This window comes from Theobroma cacao, unplaced genomic scaffold, assembly GCF_000208745.1.
Source record: "Theobroma cacao cultivar B97-61/B2 unplaced genomic scaffold, Criollo_cocoa_genome_V2, whole genome shotgun sequence".
In the NCBI taxonomy this organism is placed as follows: Eukaryota; Viridiplantae; Streptophyta; class Magnoliopsida; order Malvales; family Malvaceae; genus Theobroma; species Theobroma cacao.
The window spans coordinates 60,077-71,005 of record NW_017234747.1 but is presented as its reverse complement, the minus strand read 5'-3'; the positions used below and the strand labels follow the sequence as shown (position 1 = coordinate 71,005).

The following is a 10,929-nucleotide window of genomic DNA, read 5'->3' as shown; positions in this document are numbered from 1 at the left end:
CGTCAAGATCTTGACTTTATTCATCAATAATCAATCACATTTATTAAGTGAATAATTTACTTAGTTATTACACCTTGCCTTTGCAATCATAAGATCAAAGTTGTCCTAAACTTAGGATCCAGAAGTTCTCTCTCTTAAAGTATATCCAAACATCAACATTTTCTAAATTCCTTACTTTGGGGAGATCACCTTTAAGACTGATCATTCGTATTATAGGCCACACTTTGAACCGAATAAACTTTTAAATTGATCTTTCAAGTAATTCTTATATCAATCTCAATTATAGAACTTCATATGGCACTTAGACTAGATTCGACATTTCCAAGTCATTTAACCTCAAGCTGCCAATTCCACATCTAGTCCTTTAATCCCTTGGCTCCTCCTTACTATGCATAGCAAAGTTCAAGCTCATCCTTAGAGCAGATTTGTTTACTAACTTCTTCCTTCATGACCACACATCAATTATAGTAATCATTAATACTCACTCTCGAGTTAGTTCACGTCCTTATATCCATGAACTATAATAGATCCAATCAATTTTTAAAATCTCACAATCGCTTAATTGAAATCAACACCACTTTTATATGGGCATAACACGCTCAATTAACATAGTGTTCTTATCTTCATGCACATATGTATGAATTTACTCTTACCTCAATGCTTAATTTGTACACTTTACCAAATGAATAAATTATCACGACCTATTTGTCCAAATCCAAATTTCTCCATCCATAATCGAAGGGATATATCATTTCATTAATCTTTCATTACGAGCATTCGTTTTAAGATCTCTCCAACACTCGCTCGTGGCACGGGTGGCATCTTAAACCCGAACAATGGCCCTACTTATGACCTTTGCATGACATTAACAAGGAAGTGAATTACTAGGATCAGGAGTTCCTATGGATCCCATAAGATCTATAAGAAAAAACAAAACAAGTCTAAACAACTCCAAATTTTATATGCAGATGAACGTATTCTATTCTACCTAACTTGACTTAACTTAACTAACTTAACTTAACTTAACTTGGGCCATGCAGTATTAGTGTGGATTTCTTAAAACAACTTTAAAATCAAAAACTTTAAAATCCAAAGCTTTAAAATCAAAATCTCTGATCTTTAAACCATGCTTTGATACCACTCTAATTGTCACGACCCAGAACTCCCATCGGGCCCGTGACAACCGCCGCGACGTCCCGATAGGTACTCATTACCCCGAATGCCAATCGAAACCCCGCAAGGCTTAGCATCAGCTTCTGCATCTCCCTAGTGAACGACAGTTATTAAATCTTGCATTTCAAGAAATCATAAGTCGTTTCCAAATCAAAATAATAAAATATTATTTTCTGACTCATAGGGGCATTTTCATCATTTTTCTTCGATAATATCGAAACTCGCCAAAAACATGGTGTAAAAGCTAAATATGTTCATACATATTTTAAATCATATAACTAAAGTATAAAATTACTTTTACAATGACACGTAGGCCCCCAACTAACAATAAGATGCGAGTTTGTGAACCTATAATTTTGACAATGCAAGGCTAACTGAAGTCCTTGATGCAATCAGCTATCTACCGGCTATCCCGAACCTGAAATGTGGAGAATTAAAGGTGGTGAGATTATAAAATCCCAGTGAGTAAACAAACACCATCTAAACTATCTAAAGGCGAGTAAATGGAGACAATTAAAAATAATTAACTTCAGCAAATTTTTCACATGATGAATATTCATTTTAACCAAATAATCAATATGGCTCGTGAATTACTCAAAACTTGGCTCATGCCAAATCTTGTACTCGGTGACACCTGGACCAGGGGTATCTAACCGAGCTTGCCAAGGCTATTAAAAATTCATATTTCACATAAATCATATTTTTATTTTGAAACATAGCCGTTCCTTGGCGTTGGCTGAGTTTCACTTTCACGTGGTGGTCCACGTGAAGTGCACTCAAAAAGCCCACCTCAAGAGATACCGTACGTACCTCTACGATCGAGGTGAGAATATAAAAAAGTTTACCGTGCCCCTCTAATAGGCTGGCCCACGGAACCCCCAACCACTGCAGTAGCTAATCTTTTATCTACCACATGATTTATAAAATCTTTTTCTGCATGACATGGCAATTTATCGCAACCTAGCCTCTCAAGGCTAAATACACAGTACAAATAATTCTAACACCAAAATCAGTTTAGCCATTCATGCTCATTTATTGTCATAAGCCATTCAATTTAAAACCATAAATTTACAACACAAGTAGGCAGTCTCTAATTACTCTATTTTCAAAACCAGTATTCGATTTTCTAGAAAATTTATAAAATCATTTTATAAAATCACAATTTCTTTTAAAACATAGCAATTTACCATTTAAACCCATTTCTCATAAAATCACACAATTCTATAAAACTACTCTAGATAATTAAGACGATAATAAGTTTACTCACAGTTTTCGAAAACTAAATTCGGGTACTCCAACTATTACTCCTCGAGTGCGATTTCTTTGCCCTTGCTAGAGGATTCGCCACCTTGAGAAATTGCACAATTAAGAGGTTTACTACTTTGGTACTAAACTAAAATAAACTAATTTATACTACTAATGCATGATATGAAGTGCAAAATGTCTAAATTTTGCCTAAACGAGATGTTAGCCTATTTCGGTCTTTTATCTGATAAATGGATATACGCGTCCGTTTAAACTCCAAATTAATTTTTTTTCAGTTTCTATACCTCAATTGCACCCAAATTGACTTAAAGTCCCTCATTGTGGTGCAAATTATCAGTCCCAATAGCAAATTACGAAAATACCCCTAGTGGGTAAAAATTCGTATGTTTACTTCGAAAATTCCCATTATTTTTCTAGGCTCATAGTTCATCATTATTCATCATAATTCCTCAAATAAACATCAAGATCAGTAGCCAATATTCCCCTAAAATATTTGGCATAATGAGTTTCAATGGGAGAAAATTATTTCTCTAGCTTATTTTTGCTATATTTCAATATAACCTAACTAAAATCACTTAATTCAATTAAAATCAACCAAAACTCAAGCTCAAAACTCATCCATGGAGGTTTGGCCAGCATGGGTGTCCATACCCACTTTCTAATTTTGCATGGAAATGAGAAAAAAATGCATGGGTAGTGAAAATCACAAGGAAAATCAATGAAATTTACCTTTTTAATGCTTGATTTCTTGATTTCTCTTGATTTTCCCCAATTTTTTCAGCTAGGGTTCTTATTTCTTTTCCCCTTTTTCTCCTGGTTTGGACAGCTTGAAGAAGATGAGAATTCTGGAAATTTTGACCTTTTTAAAGGCTAAAATAATATAATATTATTTTATTTATTTTTTTTGTTTTATTAATTTCTTAAATTCTAGCCATCCATTTGTTTCCAAATTTTCACCATACACTTGTCCCACATATCCATAGCTTAGATAAAATTTTCAGACTTATCCAAAGTCTTGGTGGAGTAATTTTTAAAATTTACACTTTTGCTCCCGTAAAGTCAAAAATTACATTTTTGCCCCAAAAACTGAAAAATTGCCCATTGACATATTTTTCATCCCTTATACTCATACCATTCTCCAATTTGTCAAATGTGATCTAAATTCTCTCAAAATCTCAAATTTTGTTCGCGGGTGGAAAAATTAAGATTTTACCCATACACTCCAGAAATAACTGAAATTAAACTTTTTCACTGTCAAACCCTCAAATTATACTCCAATAAGTTAAATGGGGCCAAAAAAAAATCTTTTCTAAAAATTCCCATTTTGTCCCCAGGTGGCAAATGACTATTTTGCCCCTAAATAGTGAAAATTCTGGTTTGACTCCGAATTGATCCTCGAACTCCGAATTACCATTTTGAGTCATCCCTGAACTGTGAAACTCTTAATTTCACCTTAAAATTCCTATTTGAACTAGTTCGAGGCTTAATCGACTTAATGGTACCATTAGGGGCAATATCGTCTTTTAACGATTCCTCGAACTTCCTAAACATGCAAACATTCTATTGAGCATGTAAATGACATCGTAATTATTTTATAGTACAGCGTTTGACACATACCATTCTCCAATTTGTCCAATTTGATCTAAATTTTCTCGAAATTTCAAATTTTGTCCGTGGATGGAAAAATTATGATTTTGCCCCTACACTCCAGAAATCACTGGAATTAAACTTTTTCACTGCCAAACCCTCAAATTATACTCCAATACTCAAATCATACTCCAATAAGTTAAATGGGGCCAAAAGAAAAAATTTTTCTCAAAATTCTCATTTTATCCTCAAGTGACAATTGACCATTTTGCCCCTAGATAGTAAAAATTTCGGTTTGACTCCAAATTGATCCTCGAACTCCGAATTACCATTTTGAGTCATCCCTGAACTGTGAAACTCTTAATTTCACCTTAAAATTCCTATTTGAACTAGTTCGAGGCTTAATCGACTTAATGGTACCATTAGGGGCAATATCGTCTTTTAACGATTCCTCGAACTTCCTAAACATGCAAACATTCTATTGAGCATGTAAATGATGTCGTAATTATTTTATACAATAGGGTTTGACAGAAGCCTCGATAGACATTCTTCCCTCGAATGCCTTTCGAGACCTCGCAAGGCTTTTGTACCAGTTTTTCCATTCCTCTCTCTCTTTTTCTTTTTTTTAATAATAAAATAAAACAAAATATTAATTAAAATTATCTATTTTAATATAAAACAATATATATATATATATATATATATTTGAAACATCAAAAATTAATTTTTTGCACATAAAAATAAAATAAATTTATACATACTGCAATATAGAAAACTGGAGTATGCAATTTAAATTACAATGACACGTGGGCCCCAAATAACTGAGAAGGTTTAAGTCTATAATCTTGCTTTCTAGGATGCAACTCCGAAATTTACTTCTCAATGCAATTAACAGTCTACTGCCTATTCTGAGCTTGAAAAATGTATAGGAAGAAGGGATGAGATTATAAAATCCCAGTAAGTAGACAGACATCATCCAATTACTCAACATGGCTTATGTACTTTTCAAAACTTGGCCCTTGCCAAAAATCTATTCTCGGGGATACCCCGTGAAGGCATCTTACCGATACCGCCAAGGTTGTTTATTGTCACACACACAAACACATTTCACCTCTGACAACACAGCCATTCCTCGGCGTTGGCTGAGTCCCAGTTTCACGTGGTGGCCAGCGTGAAGTGTACTCAAATCCTACCTCGGGAGTTATCCTGCGCACCTCTCCAATCGAGATAAGCTCAATAATTGAGAACCGTGCCCCTCTAATTAGGCTGGCCCACGGAACCCCCGTCACTGTAGTGCCCACTTTATAATCCACCAACCAATAAAATCATAATAGTATGACATGGCTCACTTAACACATTCAAGGCAAATCAAAGCAGTTCACATATTCTTTAAATCATAAAAATAACCAGTCATACCCATATTTATCATAAGCCATTTAATGTAAAATCATGGATAAACAACACAATCATAGTATAGGTCTCCAATTACTCTATTTTTGAAATCATTATTAAATTTTCAAAAATTTTATAAAATTATTTTATAAAATCCCATTTTCCCATAAAACACAATAATTTTCCAATTAAACCATTTTCCCATAAAATCACACAATTAAATAAATCTACTCTAGATAATTAAGACGATAGTAAGTTTACTCACTGTACTAGGAGTAGATATACTCCTATTCTCGGTCCTCGGGTGTAGTCTTTTACCCGTATCAGATAGCTCACCACCTATCCACAATACATGACACAAAAAATTCAATAATTTGTGTCAAATCAATATATATTATTTCAGGCTCTTATCCATGCGTATGCACTAGATAGGGTGTGAAATGTTTGGACAATCGCTTAATCACAGTGTCCGACCTAACTCGCCTATACACGGTGTAAATTTCTAAAATCTCCAATTCAACTCCAATTCCATCCATTTCAATTTCAATTATCCAATTATATCCACAATACCTCAATGACTGTGAATGTGGTCCAATTTATCAGTTCGGATCACAAATTACGCTTTTACCCCTAGTGGGTAAAAATTTCAATTTTTTTGCACCAAAAATTCCCATTTAATTTCCAACCTCATAATTCATCATTTTTCCATCTAATTCTCTTAAAATAAAGTCAACCTCATCCTCACACACCATTGGCTAGATTCGGCCTAGAGAAATTCATGGAGAAAATGAATATTTTTCTTGTTGTTTTACTCATAAACATGCTAAACTAACACTAAACACTAACATAGTTCAAAATCAAATTAATCTAACAACTTTCTCTCTCTAAACCCATATGATCAGATCTGAATCCATCATCAAAACACATAATTTAACCATGAAAAATAAGGAGAAATGCATGGAAATGATAAATCTTAAGCTAAGCTTGAAAAATCATACCTTTAAACACTTGATTCCTTGAAAAATCACACTTTTTCTTTAAATTTTCTCACTCTAGGGTTTGTTCTTATTTCTCTCTCTCTCCTGCTGGTTTTGGCTGACCCTCCCAATGATGAATTCTGAAATTTTCAAGCCTTTTAATAGGCTTAATAAAATATTATTATTTTATTTACCTTTTGAATATTTTATTATTTTATTTTTTTCTAGCCATCTTTTTTACTTTCTTTTTCTACCACTCAATCCTCTTCACTTATCCATGTATTCCATGAAATTTCTAGATTTTTCCAAAGTTTTGGTGGAGTAAATTTTTAAAAATTACACTTTTGCCCCCGTAAAGTGAAAAATTACATTTTTGCCCCACAAACTGAAAAATTGCGCACAGACATATGTTTCATCCCTTATACTCATACCATTCTCCAATTTGTCAAATGTGATCTAAATTCTCTCAAAATCTCAAATTTTGTTCGTGGGTGGAAAAATTACGATTTTGCCCCTAGATAGTGAATATTTCGGTTTGACTCCGAATTGATCCTCAAACTCCGAATTACCTTTTTGAGTCATCCCTGAACTGTGAAACTCTTAATTTCACCTTAAAATTCTTATTTGAACTAGTTCGAGGATTAATCGACTCAATGGTACCATTAGGGGCAATAATGTCTTTTAATGATTTCTCGAACTTCCTAAATATACAATATTCTATTGAGCATGTGAATGAAATTATAATTATTTTACAAAGTAGGGTTTGACAACACTACCCCCCTTAAAATAAAATTTTGTCCTCAAAATTTCACTTATCAACTCAAAGAAAAGGCGGGGTATTATCTTTTATTCGATGCTCAACTTCTCCTGTTATCTCCTTTATAGGGAATCTTGAGTTTCTCCTCATATTTATTTCCAACTCAACTTGAATACTTCACTTATATATATTATTACCCTTTAGAATTTGATTAGCAATAATCCTCTCGATCATGAGTCTTTATGTCATTTAGGATTATACTAAGTGGTTTCCCAAGATAAAGAGTCTACGCAGCCTCCTGTCTATAATCGATGCTACAGTCACTGGCTATAAACAAGACTCTACGTCAACTCCATTATTCCGCTATTTACCACAAGAATTGCTTCATTTAATCACTTTTCATTCAACTGAGTTAATACAAAAATTATAAATCCGCTTAGTAATCCTTTATAGTACTCATTTTCTGTGCCACCGTCGTAATCCTTTATTCACAAATTGGTTACTTAACATTGATGTCCCTTCTCATTAATCTCTCATCCTTTTTATTTCTTAAGATTTGACTTTGATCAATACATTATTGATCTTAATACTCCACAAGGTAATTTACTTCAATGTAGCCGTTGGAATCTACTTAATTAAAACAAATCTTTTACTTTTGGGGTTACTATGTCACGACCCGGTACTCCTCTCGAGCCAGTGACAACCGCCGCGGTGTCCCGGTAGACACTCATTGCCCGGAATGTCAACCCGAAACCTCGCAAGGCTTTACTATCAGTTTCTCTGTTCCCTTGTGAGCAACCATTGTCAAATATCGTGTTCTAAAAGATTTTAAGCTGTTTCCAACTTTAAACAAATAAAATATTAATTTTTCGTCTCACAGGGGTATTTTGTTCATTTTTTTCAAAAATTTTGAAACTGGCTAAAACGTAATATACAAGTACAAAACACATAATTCATATTCAAAATGAATTTAAAAGTTTAAAATCTTCATTTAAAAAGAAATTATGGTTATTTGAATATAATAAGAAAATAAAAGAAATATTAAGTAAAATATTCTATTTTCTTATAAAACAATATTTATAGAGTTATACGTGAATAATTTTTATAGCGTAGAAGCTAAATAAATTTATACATACTTAAATACAGTAAGCCAAAATATTTAATTTAATTTACAATAATAAGAAAGCCCCCGAATAAACAAAAGTAAAGAGGACTGTGAACCTACGGTTTGGAAAATGCAGATCCCACTGTAGTCCTCGATGAGATCAGCTATCTACAGTCTATACTGAACCTGAAATGGGTGGAAAGGAGGGTGGTGAGATTATAAAATCCCAATGAGTAAACAGACATCATCATAAACATCTAGAGTTGAGTACATGGAGACAATAAAGTAAATCATCATAAACTGGGTTATACAATTAGAACACATCTCGTTCAAAATACGTAAAAAGGCTTATGAATCTCATAAAAATCTAGGCTTGTGCCATAAATCCATTCTCGGGGACACCTTGGCCGAGGCATCCTACCGAGACCGCCAAGGCTATTAAAATTCACATTTCACATAAATCATGTTTTTGTTTTGAAAACATAGCCGTTCCTTGGCGTTGGCTGAGTTCCCCCTCACGTGGTGGTTTAGCGTGAAGTGAACCCTAAACTTTACCCCAGGAGATACCCTACGCGCCTCTCCGTTCGAGGTAAGAATATAATGGGGTTTACCGTGCCCCTCTAAAAGGCTGGTCCACAGAAACCCCCTACTGCAGTGATTAATTAATATATAATCCACCATATAATAAAACTCAATAACATGATATGGCAATTTTGTAATTCGTAGTTTTTCAAGGTAACCAAACAATTCGCATTTCAATACAATTGCCAACTAGCCAATCATGCTCGATTTATCATAAGCCAGTTAATTTAAACAATCAAATTGCCACAATTAACAGTCTCCGTGTACTCTATTTTTCAAAATCACTATTAATTTCAAAACAATTTATAATTTAATTTCATTGAAACTCATTTATTCATAAAACATGAAAATTTATCTTTTTAAATTCCTTTTTCCATAGAATTCATGAAAGCATCTAAAAACCACCCTAGATAATTAAAATGACAGTAAGTTTACTCACAATGTCTAGAATGCAGACTTTCGAAGCACTCTGTCTACTGGTCCTCGGATGCAATTTCCTTGCCTTTATCGGAGGACTCACCACCTTGACACAGTACAAAATCGAGAGTTTCACCAAGTTGGTACTAAATCAAAATTAAACTAATTTAGACTACCAATGCATGATATGGAATGCAAAAATGCACTGGTAACTATCTAAACCCGGTATTGGCCTAATTCGTCTTATCACCCGATTAAATTCCTAACGGGTCCGTTTAAACTCCAATTTAATTCTTTTCAGTTTCTATACCTCAATTGCACCCAAATTAACTTAATGTCCCTCAGTGTGGTGCAAATTATCAGTCCCAACAGCAAATTACGAAAATACCCCTAGTGGGTAAAAATTCGTATTTTTGCTCCGAAAATTCCCATTATTTTTCTAGGCTCATAATTCATTATTCCTTAACCAATTCTCCTAGATAAAAATCAAACTCATCCTCACTCACTACATGGTAAATTCAGCCATTAATGGTTACGGGATAAAATAAATTTTTTTCTTGTTGTTTTGTTTCTAAATATGCTAAACTAACTAAAAACACTAACATAAATTAAAATCAAATAAATCCAACAACTTTCTCTCTCCTAACCCATTTTTATCAGCCAACAAGTCATCATAAAAAGATGCAATTTGAGCATGGAAAATGAAGAGAAATGCTTAAGGAAAATAGATTTCAAGCTTAAGTTGAAAAGTCCTACCTTGTTCACTTGTTTTCCTTGATTTTCCACAGTTTTTCTCTTGAAATTCCTCACCTAGGTTTTGTTTTTCCTTTCTTTCCCTCTCTTCCTTGCTTGGCCGAATATTTGGGGAATAATGGGCTGATTTGTGCTGATTTTTAAGTTAAATAATAAAATATCCTAAGCTTGACACATGGCATTTTTTAATTGGTCCATTTTTAAAATTTGAAAAATTTAAGCATTTTATCTCCACCACATGATTAGTCAAGGATCAAAGATGAAGATAAAGGAAGACCATGTGCTGGAAAAGATATCCTGATGGTGGAAATTACAATTTTGCCCCTGGGGTGGCAAAATTAACATTTTACCCTTTTACTTCAAATTATACCGAAATTAAAATTTTTCACTTCTAAATCTTAAATCATACTCCAATAAGTTAAATTATACTCCAATAAGTCAAATGGGGTAAAAAAAAAATCTTTTTCAAAATTCTCATTTTGTCCCCAGGTGGCAAATGACCATTTTACCCCTAGATAGTGAAGACTCCAAATTGATCCTCAAACTCCAAATTACCATTTTAAGTCATCCATGAACTGTGAAACTCTTAAACTCACCTTAAAATTCCTATTTGATCTAGTTCGAGGATTAAATAAACTTTGTTGTACCTCTAGGTACAATACCGACTTTTGTAAATTTTTCGGGACTCTCCTAGCATGCAATCATGCTATCATCACATGTATGTCATGAATAGTATTTTATAAGGTCGGGCTTTACATACTACCTTAGTCATTCTCAACGGCTTGGCTCCTTTTTGAGTCTATACCACAATTAGCAAAGTAAATTTTTTATCACAGATGAATGATCGGGATACTGACCCCAACATATCTATATTATCTATGTGATATGCCACCGTCATCCTTTAGGGCATATTTCATTAC

The 10,929-nt window shown here is 33.6% G+C and overlaps 1 long non-coding RNA gene across 1 annotated transcript; it reads right to left on the bottom strand.

The window, feature by feature from the left end:
• Window positions 1–5,082: 5,082 nt before the first annotated feature.
• On the bottom strand, window positions 5,083–6,457 carry LOC108663883. The gene is made up of 3 exons (XR_001929984.1): window positions 6,417–6,457; window positions 5,684–5,757; window positions 5,083–5,314 (listed from the first exon to the last, which is right to left on the bottom strand). It is a non-coding gene; the product is annotated as an uncharacterized LOC108663883 (long non-coding RNA).
• Window positions 6,458–10,929: the final 4,472 nt, after the last annotated feature.